Raw genomic sequence first — 15944 nt, 5'->3', positions numbered from 1 at the left:
ATTCTGCAGCAAAGTAATGGTGAGTTGCATCAGACGGTTACAATTGAGTGAAATAGGAAATAGTAAAACCTCTGAATGTACTGTGAACCACCCATACCCCCTTACCTGTTTTTTACTGTATGACAAATAAAAGGTTTTGGTTTGTATTTCTTTCCATATGTTTTATTGGTTATAGAAATGGTAAATTATACACAGCAAGGTAAAGCAAAGCACAACACATGCACCAAACATTACTGCTGGCTCTCAGCATCAAATTGCTCCCTTATAGCATCCCTAATCCTTGAAGCCCTTTCCTGGGCCTCCCTATTAGCCCTGCTCTCTGGCTGGGCAAACTCATTCTCCAAACGTCTAACCTCGGAGGTCCATTCCTCACTGAACCTTTCACCCTTCCCTTCACAAATATTATGGAGGGTGCAGCACGCGGATATAACAGCGGTAATGCTGCTTTCCATCAAATCTAGCTTCCCGAACAGACTGCGCCAGCGAGCTTTCAAACGGCCAAAAGCACGCTCCACAGTCATTCTACAGCGGCTCAACCTGTAGTTGAACCGTTCCTTGCTCCTGTCAAGCTTCCCTGTATATGGTTTCATGAGCCATGGCATTAATGGGTAAGCGGGGTCTCCCAGAATCACGATGGGCATTTCCACGTCCCCTACTGTTATCTTGTGATCTGGGAAAAAGGTCCCGGCCCTAAGCCTCCTGAACAGGGCACTGTTCCTAAATATGCGTGCATCGTGCACCTTTCCAGGCCATCCAGAATAAATGTCAGTGAAATGCCCACGGTGATCCACAAGCGCTTGCAGAACCACAGAGAAGTACCCCTTGCGATTAATATACTCCAGTGCCAGGTGGGGTGGAGAGATAATAGGAATATGCGTCCCATCTACTGCCCCTCCACAGTTAGGGAACCCCATTTCTGCAAAGCCATCTAAAATGTCCTGCACGTTCCCAAGAGTCACGGTTCTTCTTGTCAGTGTTCGATTAATGGCCCTGCAAACTTGCATCAGCACCATTCCAACGGTGGACTTTCCCACTCCGAACTGGTTCGCCACCGATCGGAAACAGTCTGGAGTTGCCAGCTTCCAGATTGCAATAGCCACCCGCTTCTCCACAGAAAGGGCATCTCTAAATCTCGTGTTCATGCGCCGCAGGGTAGGGGCGAGCTCAGCACACAGTCCCATGAAAGTGGCTTTCCTCATACGAAAGTTCTGCAGCCACTGCTCGTCATCCCATGATTGCAGGACGATGTGATCCCACCACTCAGTGCTGGTTTCCCAAGCCCAAACGCGCTGGTCCACGGAGCAGAGCACGTCTGTTATTGCCACTAGCATTGTACTGTCTGCATATTGATGCGATTCAGTACCATCGTCCGACTCCTCAATGTCAGTCACACGCACATTTAGCAGCCTAAGGAATAGATCCACAGCAAGGCGAGATGTGCTGGCAATAGTCATTAGTAAGGTATTCAGTACCTGAGGATCCATTCTTGAAAGATAATGCAGAAAAACCGCTTTAGATTCACAATGCTGCCACAGTGCTCCGCATGTGTACCAAAGCAACGCTGGCCGTTGGAACAGGAACAGGAAGCAGAAGGACAATCACACTTCCTTCCCCTTCCCACAAGCCCCAGCGCCGCTGTGGGACGAGGTGCCCTGTGGGATAGCCGCCCACAATGCATCACTCCCAACAGCGCTGCAGTGTGGCCACATCTAACAGCACTTGCAGCGCTGCTAGCAGTAAGTGTGGACACTCTGCAGCGCTGGCCCTATACAGCTGTACTAATACAGCTATAACAATCAGCGCTGCAAAGTATTAGATGTAGACATGGCCGTAGCTGCGGCACTCGGGGTGTGAAAAATTCACATTCCTGAGTGCCGTAGTTATGCTGACCTCGCCCTCAGTGTAAACGTGGCTAGGTCTGTGGCAGAATTCTGCTGTCGGACTAGCTAACGTTGCTCAGGGAGATGGATTATCTACAGTGATGGAACCCCCCCTTCCATCACTGTAGGAAGTCAATAGATAGCTGCAGCATTGTAGCTGTGCTGGTGTAGCACTGGTAGTGTAGACATGGTTTTAGTCAATCTCACCCTCTTCAATTCACTCCTAAAAAAATATTTCTGGCTAATTACATTTTCTCCCACATGATAAAGCTGGTGGAAATACAAGCAAATCTTCACTGTACGTGTTTCTAATATCCATAGCCACAAAAGGCCTAAAAAGCACCAGGTCAGTTTTATGCTTGACTGGGCCTTAAGTAAATATCATACAAAACTATGGCAAATGGCCAAATTCTGTCCTGTGGGAGCATCACGTGTCTTGTGTTCCCAGGATCCTGTCACCCAGGACAGGAGTTCAGGTGGTGTCTGGAGGTACAGCATGCAGAAGTGTTTGTAGTGGGAGGAGCAGGCTGGCCATGTCTCTAGCCAGCAGACCATGATCCACTATAGCCATGATGCACAGCCAGCATGGAAGAAGCCCTTCCTCTTCTCTAGTGCCCTACAGGGAGCTGTCCTACTGCTGTGTGACGAGAAAAGTATCCCTCACCTCCTTCCCCTTCCAACTCAGCAAGGCAGCACGTGGGATTGCATCCTAAAGTTTACCTTGGGGTGCTGGTGGCTAGAGGGGACATGCTGGCCACAGGACCCCACAGTGGAACTGCAGCCCTTTAACAGGCTGATGGATGACACATTCTGGACATTTTAGATCACGCTTTTCCCTCCTCTTTAGAATTGTCTCAGAATCACTGAGCACCCCAAAAGATTCCTTCCACCCTTTGGAGAAAGGTGTTTTCTTGTAAAAGCGCTAGAGGAAGAGAGAAGCCACACACAGATCTTGCTGCTGCAGCTAAAGCGTATATGGTATTAAAGTTAGCAAATGATATCGCAAAGCGCATGAACATATCTTAGAGGAGGAGGGGGAAAAATAGTCCTTGGCTGGGGTGTTGCTGAATGTTTAGAGTCAGGGCTCAGACGGTGGAGAGTGGGATGGATGGGATGTTCCCGGCTAACTTCCCCTCAACAAATAAATGACTGCGTGGGGATGAGTGATGTAGGGGGAGGGATAGCTCAGTGGTTGAGCACTGGCTTATTAAACCCAGTATTCTGAGTTCCATCCTTGAGGAGATCATTTAGGGATGTGAGGCAAAAATCTATCTGGGGATCAGTCCTGCTTTGAGCAGGGGTGGGGCTACATGACCTCCTGAGGTCCCTTCCAACCCTGCTATTGTATGATAATCTAGAGCCCAAGTGGGCAGGCTGGCTTTCTTGTTTCTACAGTCTCCACTCTCTGACCCTCCCAGCCTTTTGTGCACACATTGCAGTGGAGTTACTCCTGGATTAACTCCCTGGCCCTGACAGCAGAATCAGTCTCAATGTGTTTTATGTGAGAGGTCATTGGAATGGTTATGATTTACAGAATATGATTATCCTATTTGTAGGCATATATCATTTTGGCATCTGAAATTAGGAATATTGTCTATGCATCTATTACAAATGTGTTTACACCTGGGGAACACCCACTAGAAGAATGCAATTAGTCTGGATGGCACATTGGGAAGGGTCATTAAGGAGAACAATAGGTTTTAGAAGATGCTAATCTCCCACCAGCCTTCGTGGGGACTCTGCAAACAGGCTTTGTGTTATGGCTGCAGAGACATGACCAAGTCACATGGTACTGGACTCCATGATAATACTAGTGTTTTTCCACTGACCAGGGGTGGGAATCAAACCGAGAGATAAAGGATTCCCACCATATGCAAAGACTATTTAAGGCAGGGGAGTGACATTATCGTGGTTCGTTCTTCATTGACTCCCTGCCCAAGAAAGAGGACTGCTGGGAACACCTGAGAACAAAAAAGACTGGACTAGAGGAGAAGGGCTGAGCCCAGGCTAGAGGGTTGTCTGGTCTGTGACAGAAATATCTGGAGTTTTAAGCTGCAAGCAAGTGCAGCTCATCTTCGAGAATCTCTGCAATCTGCCTAAAACAATATTTAGGGTGAGAATTTGCTACTTATAACCAGTTTCTTTAGTATATTAAGTTTTTGTTTATTTGCTAGGTAATCTGCTTTGATCTGTTTGCTATCCCTTATAATCACCATAAATCTATCTTTTGCGGTTAATAAACTTGCTTTGTTTCATCCAAAATCAGTGCATGTGAAAATCATAACTTGGAGCAGAAAGCTGTGTATATGCCTCTCCACATTGAGGGAAGGGGTGAATTTCATGAGCTTGCGCTGTCCAGTTCTCTGTGCAACGCAAGATGGTACAATTTTGGGTTTACCCTCTAGAAGGTGGTGTGCACTTGAGAAATTCATTAGCTGAGCATTGCCATGCAGCGCTGATTTCAGTGTCTGTGTGTCCCTACCTGTGTGCTGGTGAAAGTGGGAGGCTGGGAGCATGTCTACAGCTTGTCACAGCATTACAGGGTGAAGGGGAACCCAGGCTGGTGAGTCAGGCAGGCTCCGTGCTGCCCCGGTTCCAGGTGGCACCCCAAAGGTGGGGGGAACCCATCACATCAGTCTAATAGGATTCACCGGTGGTTTAGCTTCTGTGCCATCTGGCAGGTGGCTGGGACTCCCTCGTGCCCATTGATCTTGCGGCATTAGGATGGCTGCTGAGGGCTGTCGCAGCTGGCAAAGATTAGAGCAGCTGTCGGGTGTCCCACAATCAGGGACCTGCAAAGGTGCCAGAGAAAAAGGTGCGTGGCCCCTTTCCTAGCAGTCCTGCGTGCTCTCCAGCTGCAACTGGGGGTCTGGGCCATACTTAGCGTGGGCAGAGAATTCAAGAGTAGGAGTTCCTTCCCAAATCCACTCAGATGCAGGTCAAACTCTGATGCTGAGGGGGGAGGAATTCCCTCCCCCTTGCTCACGTTCCCAAAATTATCACATCCAAGCATCAAAATGCCTGGGAATGGTTAATGATGGCCCACTGTGACCCAGCACCCCAGAGCCTGGGAATCCTGTAAACTGCCTCCAGTCTATTAACCCACTGAGCAACAACATCCAGTGTAATGTGAGTATCACGCAAGTTCTTTGCCTCACACATCTTTAAGCTCAGAAGGCCAGATCCTCAGCTAGCGTAACTCGATTGACTTCAGTGTGGCTGACTGACGTCAGCTGAGGATGTGACCCACGGTCTTTTCAATGCTTATTTTGTGCGCTGGGCTGGGGCTGTGCCAGCTTGTGTCTGGGAGTAGAACCACAATTGTCTGTGTTTTATCCCTCACTAGGGCACGTTTTCAGCACCGTGTTCCATTGTTTGAGTCAGTCGTTGCCTTCGACTACAGACACCCGGGCATTTGCTGCAGCCTCTCCGCTTCACGGGCAGGTTGAGAATGCCATGAATTGCTGTAATTATTGTTAGCATTGTGGTAACTCACAGAAGTCCTGGTTGTGGACTCCAGGGCACTAGGCACGGTACAAATGCCAGACAAAAAGCCAGTTCCTGCTCTGAGGAGCTTGCCGTCTAAGGCCAGGTCTACACTACAGCCCTATATTGGTATTGCCAAGTCACTCAAGGATGTGAAAAATCCACACGACTGACCGACCTAACCCCCATGTAGACAGCACCAGGGCTGGATAAACCACCCCAAAGCCCCGCCCACTGCCTCTTCCTCCCAAGGCCCCACCTGCTGCTTGCATGGAGGAGGGAGGGAGAGGCCTTGGGGGGCATAGGCCGAGCTCGGCAGGGCTTTGGGGGGCAGGGGGAGGGCACGGTCTGGGCCATGGTCTCAGCACACGGGCAGCCCAACATATATCAGGTGTTTTGTATGTATCCCAGCAGGGAGGGTTTTAAGGAGGGATGTGAAGGAAGTCGGTGAGTTTTGCAGATGTTTATGGGGAGCTCCGCCCAAGGGACAGCCCAGGAGAAAGCACAAAGGTACTTGTTGGAAAATTAACAAGCAGGCTATGAAGGCTGGCATCGCTGCCAGGGAGGAGGCAGGCGGCATCCATACCCCGAGGCATTGCTGAAACATACGCACATCTCTTATCAGTTCCAGACACGCTGCAGCAGAACAGAATGGTGACAGTTTCTTTCATTTGCTTTCCAGCTCAGCGACAAAAGGGAAATTCACAGGATTGCTAAAATCTGGGGTGCTGGGCTAAATTCCTTGTAAGCTGTGCAGCCGCGCAGCAGGCTATCAAGAGCCATGCAGGCGTGGAGAGGCGCCCCCGCCCCAACCCAGCCCAGCCCCACTGGAGCTTTGCGGCTCGGGAGAGGCATCTCCCACCTGGTTCTGATCTGCTGTGGTGAGAGAGGGCTGGGGGGGAGTCCTCTCTCCCCACCACAGCCCCAGGGTAGCCTGCACCCCAAACCCCTCATCCCTGGCTCCACCCCAGAGTCCACACTCCCCCACATCCCTCTGCCCTACCCATGAGCCCCATCCCACGAGCCCCCTCCCACAATCCAAACCTCTCATCCTCAGCCCCACTCCAGAGCCCCACCCTCTGCCCCAGCCCTGAACCCCCCCCCCACTCCGAATCCCAGGCCCATCCCCAACACACATCACCTCTGTATTGGGGCATATACCAAAATTCATTCAACACATAGATATAAAAAATGAGAGGGAACACTGGAGTGCTGGGTCACACATGGCCTATATCTAATTCAGGGGTAGGCAACCTATGGCACGTGTGCCAAAGGCAGCACGAGCTGATTTTCAGTGGCACTCACACTGCCTGGGTCCTGGCCACCGGTCCGGGGGACTCTGTATTTTAATTTAATTTCAAATGAAGCTTCTTAAACATTTTAAAAGCCTTATTTACTTTACATACAACAATAGTTTAGTTCTATATTATAGACTTCTAGAAACAGACCTTCTAAAAAGGTTAAAATGTATGACTGGAACGTGAAACTTTAAATTAGAGTGACTAAATGAAGACTCGGCACAGCACTTCTGAAAGGTTGCCGACCCCTGATCTAATTGCTTATCAACACAGCCCAAAAGGAGAAGCAACACCTCATTGTCAATAAAACTCGTTGCTACCATTTGTTCTTTCAACCACAATAGGTGCGGGTCTGCTCCAGGGGCAAACGCCAGTCTCAGACTGCAAGCTCTTTAGGGCAGAAACTGGCTTTTTGTTCTGTGTTTGTACGGTGCCCAGTCCTTGATGAGTGCTCCTATGAGTTAGCACAATACTGCCATCCGCAGCCAGCTGACCCTTATGAGCAAAGTCCTGTACTCATAAATGATTGTCAGCTGGTTTGGATTTGCTGAAATTGTGCATTAGGGCCCTGGTGCGACAAGAGACTTTAGCAAGTACTTAAGGTTAAGCAGATGAGTAGTCCCATTAACTTCAGTAGGATCACTCAAGTCCCGCACTTCTTCTGAATCAGGGACTCATTACATTCGAGTCATCTATTTACCTCTCCAGTCCATCCAAATGTCTGCGCTCTTCCATACAGCATATGCACATCCGACCCTCTCCCATATATTCTTTGTTATCTGATCTCCTTTGTCCTCTCCGATACATAGATAGCCAACGCGTTCCATTCACGCTGTGCAGCCTTGTATGTTAAGATCATCGTTATTAAGAATATTTATAGGTGCCCATGATGCAGTGGCAGGGAAAATATTGTTTTAATACCAAAACCACTACCAGGCTGTACCAGTATTGAGGTCAATGGGAATAGGCACAATAGTGAACCCTACATCTGGGAGTACATGTCCATAAGCCCCTATGCTGCAAACAGCCAATGAGCATCCCCATATGGATAAGTCAGGCATGTACATGTTAGGATCAGGGCCTTAATGAACAAGAATCAATACCAAATCAAAGTCACTGCCAAATAAATGAATTAATACAAACCAATGTAGCTTGAAGGGGAGTATTAAATACTGAATAAATAAGTGAACACTCCATGCAACGCACAACCTGTGGAACTTGTTGTCAGGGGATGTTGTGAAGGCCAAAGTATAACTGAGTTCAAAAAACAATTAGGTACGTTCATGGAGGATAGGTCCTTTAATGGCTGTTAGCCAAGACAGTTTGTGAGCATTCACCCTATGCTCCAGGTGTCCCTAAAGCTCTGCCTGGCAGGAACTGGGACTGGACGACAGGCGATGGATCGTTTGATAATTACCCTGTTCTGTTCAGTCCCTCGGAAGCAGGTGGCACTGGCCACTCTTGGAAGAGAGGCTATTGGACTAGCAGCATTAGCTAACCCAGTATGGCTGTTCTCATGTTTAATAAAAAGCAAGGCTCCAGTCCTGTAATGTGCTTCAAATGAGCACACCCCCTGAGCCGTGGGAATGCGTCAGAATGCAAAGCGGGTCACCTGCGTGGGGTTTATTGGAAGATGAGGGTCTTGATGAATTTAATAAAAATCAATATTTGTTAAAAATTACTGAGAAATTAATAAAGAGCAATACTCTTAACATTAATGGTGGTAAATGAATGAATATAAATTACTACTGAACACAAGTAGTGCAAGATCAGTACAAGAATAAGAGTTAGTGCTGATTAAACATTAATGCTGCAAGTCTGTCATGGAAGGCACGGATTCTGTGACTTTCTGTAGCAGCAGGTGCTGGTTCAGGGGCAGCCCGAGCTGGGCAGCCCCTGGTCCAGCAGCAGCAGCAGTTTGGGTGTGTGGGAGGGGGTCAGGACTAGGGCCAGAGGGTTGCAGGGTGCGGCGCTTGCCTTGGGGTGGGGGCTTTCTGGCTCCCACTGGCATGGCCCTACAGTTCCTAGGCAGAGGGGACAGGGGGCTCCATGCACCCACAGGCCCCACCCCTGCAGCTCCCATTAGCTGTGGTTCCCGGCCAATGGGAGCTGCGCAGCCGGCGCTTGTGGGGGGAGCAGTGCGCAGAGCCCCCTGGCCACCCCACCGCTTAGGAGTTGCAGGAACACACGGAGCTGGATAGGGAGCCCCTGCCAGCCCCGCCAACCCTCTCCCCCAGCACCTGCAGGGGTCCTGGCCCACGCACTGCCCCTTCCCACACCAGCGGGGGCCCAGGCCCCATCCCCCAGCACCTGCGGTGACCCCAGACTGCCCCCCGAACAACTACGGCCCCCACCCAAGGTTCAGTTCGGTGGCCGTGCATTTTTGTTTACCACTCCTGACTTTTGCAAAAAATACCTGTGACTAAAGCCAGGTGGAAATACAAATGGTGTCAGCGCACATAGCAGTGCAATGGAAAGAGGCCTGCTCCTGAAGGCGTCCTCTGGCAGAGTCCGGCTCCCCAGCTCAGAGGAGGAGGAGGCTGCAGGTCTCAGTGGCCATGAGCAATAACCAGCACGAACAGGCTGCACTGCAAACTGTGCACGTGGAGACACCAGTTGTGTATGAATGTAACAGAAAGGAGAAGCCTGCTTACAGCTAAGTCAGGATGGCCGAGCGGTCTAAGGCGCTGCGTTCAGGTCGCAGTCTCCCCTGGAGGCGTGGGTTCGAATCCCACTTCTGACAAAGCTCAACTTTTTGGATTTCACGCTGTGGTGCCCCCGGCTCCCAGAGCGCATAGAAGCGGGTGTGAGACTTTTGTTCGTGCCCATGATGCCCACTTACCCCGCGGCAGAGGCAGCAATTGGCACATTTCAAATTTAAAGGGCTAACGGAAATAAAAAAAACAGCTTTGTCAGAAGTGGGATTCGAACCCACGCCTCCAGGGGAGACTGCGACCTGAACGCAGCGCCTTAGACCGCTCGGCCATCCTGACCGCCATAAGCACCAGCCTCCACCGGGGAGTAGAAAAGCGCCTTCGTCTCCGCGCAGCCGCACTTTGCGTCTTCATCCCCGGGGAACTGTACGCAGCCGCACTCCGCCCGAGGCCGGACTCCGCGCAGCCGCATTCCGAATCCCTCCGCGCTGGCGCGGGGCGCCTTACGGCCAGGGTGCTCGCGGGCCCCGGGGAGGCGAGGCCGGTTGGGTCTGACCGGCCCCTGCCACGGGCTCCCCCTTCCCCGGTCCGGCGCCGCGGCGCCCCCCTCTGGTCCCCGGCGGGCTCCCTCCGCCCCTCTCCGGCCGCCCCCCGGGCTCCCTTTGACCCCCCTCCGGCTCCTCTCCCCTCCTCCAGCCTGGACTTCCCGCCGCTTCTCTTCCCCGCTGACTAGACCCCCCACCAAGGTCCCTCCCTCCCTCTGGGCAGATCGCCCCCCTGCAGCCGCCCCCAGCACGGCCTGGACCCGTGTGTCCCCCCCGCTCCTCATGAGCCGGCCGCAGCCTGGCGCTGGGCTGGGTGTAGCGCTGCTCTAGCCCAGGTGTGGAAGCGGTTTGTGGGTGTCGCTGCGTTATTAGCGCGCGGCTGCCCCAGCCCAGGCGACAGACGGCGGGTGTTGGGCACCTAGTGTAGACGGGGCCAAAGCACCTTTATCCCACTATTGCTGTGGTCTCTCTAGGGGTTGTATTGGTATCAGTAAAAAATCACCTCCCTAACCAACAGTCCTATTGGTATCAAATCTGTGTGTGGAGCAGGCCTCGCTACATTACCCATCACCACCTACCACACTGCAAAGTGATGAAAACGCCAAGCCAGGTCTACACTTGGACATTTTGTTGCCAGAGCTATGTTGGTCAGCGGTATGAAAAAACCACCCCCCTCCAGCCAACATTGCTATGCCAGTAACACCCCCAATGTAGATGCAGCTATGCCGGCAGAACAGAGCTTCTGTGGGCAGACTTTACATCATTCGGGGAGGTGGTGGTGTTATACCATCACAAGGACCCTCCTGTGGGCACAGGTTGTGTCTACACAAGGTGTCTCTGCCTGTATAGATGTACTGCTATAGCTGTAGCGGCAAAGCATGTGTAGTGTTAACCAGCCCATAGTCTTTAAAGCTATCCTCTTCTGTTTCTCAGCTGTTTTTCAGGCCAGGCATCCATTTCCTCTTAGAGATTGATACCTTTCCTTGCTGAAGGTATTTGTTGTTGCATGAACACCTTGGATCTATAGCTTTATTGTTTAATCTGTCCATCCCCTTTCAAAAGTTTGTCTTCCTGCTTCTTCCTTCACATTCCACTGATGATAATATGGCTGACATAGTCAGTTACACTTTCACTAGCCTCATAATCACTTGTGCGTGACCTTTTTTATCCGCTGTTTATTTTAAGTCATTTTTGTATTCAAACACAAGAGCAACGTGCTGGAACTAGACTAAGGAGAGTGTTACATTTCTGTGCTGCAGTGGGGCTAGCGTACCCAGTGAGAACATGATATGCAGCACAATCAGTCTTCTTGTTTGGCAGTTTTGGGCCAAAGAGACATGTAAAATTGTAAGAGAGACAAGGAGAGCTCTGTGAAGCTCAAAAGCTTGTCTCTTCCCCCAACAGAAGTTGGTTCAATAAAAGATACTGCCTTGGCTACTTTGTCTCTCATATCTTGGGATCAACACTGCAAATGTATTATACTTAGATAGCATCAGACATGCTGTAGAAATATTAATTACTTAATTAAGATTATCCCTATTTTTATAGCTGGGGAAAATGAAGTATAGAGCTAAGTTGACTTGCGTAAAAACCAAACAGCTGAGAAAGGAGCCCAGATCTGGTAACTGTGCCAGCCTTTTGATCATTCTTATGCTGTCTCTGTGTTGTTTGCGGCCTCTGCAATATTTGTTAGCAGTTGTATAGTGTGTCAAGCTTCCAGAGATTTATGGGAGCATCTAAATGTTCTGTATTTTTGCGGGCAACCTTCCTATGGTCTGGTCTATACTTAAAAGTTTTGCTGGCATAGCTCTCTCGGTTAGTAATGTGGAAGAGTTAGGCTGGCAGGAGACGTAATGTAGTTACACTGGGGGAAAAAGTCCTTTTGCCAGTACAGTATAACTTATTTCTTTTGGGGAACTGGTGTACGCTTTAAGATATAGTGGCAAACCCTGTCTACTGTGAAGACAAGGTCTCAGTGTCCGTTCATGGCACAAATTATTCTCTCTCTGTTCACCCTTAAGAGTCAAAATCAGAATGGAGGTGCTTGGGCTTAACTGTTGGTGGTAAGTAGTCTCTGTCTGCAGCTCAGTAAAGAGCAGCTGTATGGTAAGGCCTTTGTCTGCCTTTTGTTTGCACTGCCGTATCAGATTTTGTTGTGTTAACTTTCCCATGACAACTAGGTTCCACATGTTACTGAGTCGTGAAGCTTGTGTTGGGAGGTTCAACCACAGGCAGCTGGACAGTGATCACCTGCCAGCAGCTCTGCGATAAGGGTGTCATGTGAACTGATGTGCTAAGTGAGGAAATCATCCACTGGGAAACCCAGCTATAGGACCAAGGCATGCCTCTCCAGCAGCTTGGCTCAGAATTCTCACCCGGTTGGGCATGTCCACTGAATCTGATGACTTCAGCATTGCTCTAGCACAGGGGGACCAGGATTTGGCTTCTAGTCTTTGTGATTGCAAAAACCGACATTTGCACACACAGTCAGAGTAATTGCAAGCATTAGTGAGCCATCAGGCTGGTGCGTACAAATGCTCTGCATGTATAACTGTGGTTCTGAGGCTGCATCTTTTGCATCTGCCTTTGCACATTTAACCTAGAGCGTATAAGGTGAAAAAGGTAAAAGATCCAATTCTGAAGCTCTTGCCCACATAAGTAACCCTGCTGAAGTCAGCAAGGATGTTGAGGGGAGTAAGGAGCACAGGATCAAGCCCCAAGGCTTGGGTTGTAGAGAGCAGGTGGGTATGAAAGTGATGTACCGGGAGGAAGAGAGGCTGGCGTCATTTAGGCTGTAATGATGAATCAAGCAAAAGTATAAACTGTATTGTGCCAGTTGTCACTCACTTGACTTCATAATGCACATTTTACAGCTGCATGTAAATAGAACTCAACTGGTTGGTGTTTGAAGAGCTGTACGGTTAAATCCTTAGGTGCCTCCCATGTATGTGTGTCTCTGTTGTATTCTAGAGTGCCTGTTATTAATAACAGCCAATGGTATATTGCGTTTACACAGCATCTGTCATCAGAAGAATCCCAAAGCACTTTACATACCATATATAGTACACAGCGTTTCTCAAATGCGGCCACCAGGGGACTTTTCTTGCAGTCACAGCCTCCTAGCCTGTGATTATGGGGTTGAGGGTAAAGTAGCCCTCCCTCCCCCTCTCTGTTGCTCCTGGATGCACCACTTGGTGTTGGTTACTAGGGTCACCGGCAGGGATTGGGCCCTGCTCCCCTCTGGAGTCACTTGGGGCATAACGCTGTAGGAGCAGGCAGCCAGAGAGTTCCACACTTTCCCTGGGGTAAGTGGGTTCAGACTTTGAGCTTCAGCCCTGGGGTGGTGCGGTGGTAGGCTTTGGACACGGGGCTTCAGGCTCCAGCCCCGTGCTTTGGCTGCTTGGTGGCAGGCCCCAGGCTCCGTCCACACGGCTTCCGGCTCCGTCCCTGGGTCCCGTCCTCCAGCTGCAAGGCTTCGGGCTCCAGCCCTTGCTGCATCCCCCAGCCCTTCACCCCCATCTCCCCTGACCTCCACTGCCTCCCCCGACCCTCCCTCCAGGGCTGAGTAAGTCTGCTTTGAAAAGTGAGACTTGTATGTTTGTTAATATCACATTTCACAACAGACTTACTAGCTAGCGATAAATAAATTACAATGATTTGGACATGGGTATGTGCATATTTATTTGGTTTCCTAAAGCTAACTAAGTATTTTCAGATAAAAAGTGAGAGCGACTACCAGCTGGTGGTGAGAGAATGAGTGGTGACCCATTTTACCAGCACGGCCACTGTCTGCGGGTTTGCTCCCCTGAGCAGAAGGTGCTTGAGTCTCGTTTAGATTCCCTGAGAGCTCCGAGCCACAGAAGGAATCTCCTCGGGGTGGAGCTGGGCTTGGCATACCTTTCACCACATAGCCTGGTAATTGCTGAGCTGAGCCCATTGTCTGGTTTTCCCTTGGAGCTTCATACAACGCACACGGTGCCCAGTGAAGTTCTGTTGTTCCAAAAGCTGAATCCGTCCTTTTCTGGCCCAACGTTCAAGCAAAAGATCCAGTGTGATGAGTCAGGTTGGCCCCGCGACACCCTGTCACAGCCCACCGGTAATGGAAAGGGCACAGATGCTGCTCTGCAGGCCACAGACAAAATAGTGAGAGAACACAGAGCAGCCAGCAAGTACTGAGGAGTAGCTCTCCTGAGAGGGGTCTGGGGTTGGTAGACAAGGAGTGGAACTGCAATGGAGCTGCTGTGGCCAGCAGAAGAAAGGTCACAGAGCTCAGGTTGGGAGCAAGAAGGCTGATTGACAATCCTTGAGTAGCTTCTTGGCTAGGTTCATACCTGGAGCCCAGCCATCCCCTGCCCTTCCCAATGATTTAAAGAGTATGATAGGTAACATGCAGAAGTGGCTGCAGCTTTTGAAGGGGGATCCTGAGACAAAAAGGTTTTCAAAGTACCCCTTGGCTTGGCCCTCTCTGAGTATCTCAGCCTCAGCAGGAGGGTGTCCCGTTGTGACATTATTGACAGAATCTTTGCTTCTTGTCCTATCCTCAGAGGTTAAGAACAATTATTTCCCCCCTCTTCTTGTACCCAGCAAACCATAACCTTGCCTTAGACACATTATTTGACTCCCTTTTACAAGATCTGGTACCACTACAGGACTTCGGTTGCAACAATATGGTTACAGATTCTGTCAATAACGTCATACCCGTGTTGGAGCAGCTCAAAGTATTTCAGAGGGCACAAATTAGCAACATTTTAGGACACGCCTTTGTCAGGTCCTCAGGGCTGAGGGATGAGTAACAGCCTCGCTGGAATTTCCCCTCCCTGGGCTGTGTTTTCCTAGCTGTCAGGTGAACAGATCAATTGTCATGCCTGTCTCCATGCTAATGCAGGGAGCTGGCAGCTCGCCTGTCTAGGCTGCACAGGTGAGGCAGGCAGAGGTCAGAATTCATTTTAAGAGATGATTATTTTTCTTACAGGACAGGAAGTGACATATTACTGGGATCGGGGGCCAATCCCATTTGTCTGGAGCAGGTAAAGCTTAGATCATCAGAGAGCCAAGATATGTGCTCCCCCCCCCGCAGATGTTACCCTCAGCCACCTAACCATGCCATGCTCCCCACTGCAGCTGGCCTAGTCGTCCATAACTCTGCCTCTGTGGCACCTCAAAACAGCCTGCTCACATCTTTAGTAGCATAAGCACTAGCGAGACACATGGGATCACATTCTTGGCCCCAACATGACTAGTCTGCATTGCTAAGGTGGCTTGCCTGGCTAGTGCTGGAATCCCCAGGTGGCACAGAGCTAGCAGGGCGGGGCAGTGGCCAGAGAACGTTACGCCAGCTCTGTGCCACAAAGGGATCACCATACACTGGGGTAAACCTCTCAGCTGGTTCGAAGGCCAGATCCTGCTGGAAGTGTGACATACAAGTCAAAGCTGTGTGAGCTGCAGCCAGCCACACCTTGTTCTCTTACCAGTATTGGTTATATGGCAGGGGGACCTCAACGCACCCCCAGTCCTGGATTCCCCACCCCCTCAGAAATATGTGTCCTGTACTGCTCAGCCCTCTCCTGTACAATACAAATTCATCTAAAGTCTCTGCTTCTTTCATGGAAATAATATCTGCATCTTGTAACCCAAATGGAGTTTCCCCAGACACTTCAATTTAAACAGACTGGATTAGATAAAACAATAAACCAAGTTTATTAACTACAAAGAGATTTTAAGTGAGTACAAGTAATGAGGCATAGAAGTCAGAAATGGTACAGGAAAAATGAAGATGAACTGCAACTAGTGCCTAATTTAAACTTAAATTCAAAGCAAAGTTTTTCTCACCACATGCTCTGAACAGTCTTCCCAAACTTCTTAGCTCAGGACCCCTTCTTCAGTTTAATGGCTGCTTCCCTTGTCCCTTCTCGTGCAATGAACTGATGGGCAGACAGACAGAAGGGAGTACCTGGGGGTATTTTTCTCCCTTTTTATAGTGTCCTCATTTCCCCCTGGGAAAACATTTCCATCTGAGATTCGGGAGACAGTCTCCTGCCACTCTTCCTCACTTGTAAGGCCTTCTTTTGTTTCCCTTCCTGC

At 50.0% G+C, this 15944-nt stretch overlaps 2 non-coding genes across 2 annotated transcripts; one reads left to right on the top strand and one right to left on the bottom strand.

Annotated features, from left to right (window-relative positions):
• Positions 1–9324: 9324 nt before the first annotated feature.
• On the top strand, positions 9325–9407 carry TRNAL-CAG. Its single transcript has one exon. It is a non-coding gene; the product is annotated as a tRNA-Leu (tRNA).
• A 167-nt stretch (positions 9408–9574) lies between these two features.
• On the bottom strand, positions 9575–9657 carry TRNAL-CAG. Its single transcript has one exon. It is a non-coding gene; the product is annotated as a tRNA-Leu (tRNA).
• Positions 9658–15944: the final 6287 nt, after the last annotated feature.

This window comes from Gopherus evgoodei, chromosome 12 (assembly GCF_007399415.2).
Source record: "Gopherus evgoodei ecotype Sinaloan lineage chromosome 12, rGopEvg1_v1.p, whole genome shotgun sequence".
Classification (NCBI taxonomy): domain Eukaryota; kingdom Metazoa; phylum Chordata; order Testudines; family Testudinidae; genus Gopherus; species Gopherus evgoodei.
This window is presented reverse-complemented; position numbering and strand designations above follow the sequence as displayed.